Raw genomic sequence first — 1,658 nt, 5'->3', positions numbered from 1 at the left:
TCCGAACTTTTTCTTGTGGTCGAGTTCCAGTTTCAAAGCATTGTGATCTGAGAATATGCACGGAATAATCTTAATCTTTTGGTATCATTTGAGCCCTGATTTGGGACCCAGTATGTGGTCTATTCTAGAGAAGGTTCCATGTGCACTCAAGAAGAATGAGTATTCTGTTGTTTTAGGGTGGAATGTTCTGTATATATCCATGAGGTCCATCTGGTCCAATGTGTTGTTCAATCCTCTTGCTTCTTTATTCATTTTCTGCTTGGATGATCTATTACTGAAAGTGGCATGTTAAGATCTTCTTCTATTAATGTATTTATATCAATATGACTCTCTCTCTTAACAGTTTTATTTATTTATTTATTTATATTTATTTGACAGAGTGAGATCACATGTAGGCTGAGAGGTAGGCAGAGAGAAAGGGGGAAGCAGACTCCCTGCTGAGCAGAGAACCTACTGTGGGGCTAAATCCCAGAACCTGACCTGAAGGCACAGGCTTAACCTACTGAGCCACCCAATCTCTCCCCCACAACACTCCAGTTAACAGTTTTCTAATGTAATTGGCTGCTCCCACATTGGGGGCATAAATATTTACAATTGTTAGAACGTCTTGGTGGATAGTCCCTTTAAGAATTATGTAGTGTCCTTCTGTATCTCTGACTACAATCTTTAGTTAAAATCTAATTTATTTGGTATGAGAATTGGTACCCCAGCCTTCCTTTGAGCCCCCTTTGCATGAAAAATGCTTCTCCATCCCTTCACTTTCAGTCTGGATGTATCCTTTGGTTCAAAATGTGTCTCTTGTAGACAACATATGGATGGGTCCTGTCGTTTTATCCAATCTGCAACCCTGTGTTGGTCTTTGGGCATATTTAAGTCATTCATGTTGAGAGTGATAATTCAGAGATACGTTTTTATTGACATTGTGTTACCTGTGAAGTCTTTGTTTCTATAAAGAAGAGATAGAAACCACATGGTCCTCTCAATCAATGCAGAAAAAAAAAATTTGAAAAAATCCAGCATCTGGGCCTGATTAAAATGAATCAAAGTATAGAGATAGAGGGAATATTCCTCAACTTCACAAAGTGTATTTATGTAAAATGCACAGCATCCTCAAAGGGAATAAGCTGACTACCTTCCCGTTGAGATCAGGAGCACAACAAAGATGCCCACTCTCACCACTCTTGTTCAATATCGTATTAGAAGTCCTAACAACAGCAATCAGACAACAAAGAGAAATAAAAGGTGTTCAAATTGGCAAGGGAGAAGTCAAACTCTCTTTCTTCACAGATGACATGACAGTTTATGGATACTTTATATGGAAAACCCAGAAAGCTCCATCCCCAAACTACTAGAACTCATACAGCAATTCAGTAATGTGTCAGGATACAAAGTCAATGTACAGAAACTAGTTGCTTTCTTATATGCTAACAATGAAAATACAGAAAGGGAAATTATGAGAATCGATTCCATCTACTATAGCACCAAGAACCATAAGATACCTGGGAATAAACCTAAGGAAAGGGGAAAAGGATTGGTACTTGAGGAACTACAGAACACTCATGAAAGGAATGGAAGAAGACACAAAAATATGGAAGACCATTCCATGCTCATGGATTGGAAAAATAAACATTGTAAAAATGTCTATAACACCTAGATCA

Source organism: Mustela nigripes, unplaced genomic scaffold (genome assembly GCF_022355385.1).
Source record: "Mustela nigripes isolate SB6536 unplaced genomic scaffold, MUSNIG.SB6536 HiC_scaffold_624, whole genome shotgun sequence".
Classification (NCBI taxonomy): Eukaryota; Metazoa; Chordata; class Mammalia; order Carnivora; family Mustelidae; genus Mustela; species Mustela nigripes.
Note: the sequence above shows the minus strand (reverse complement) of the source record.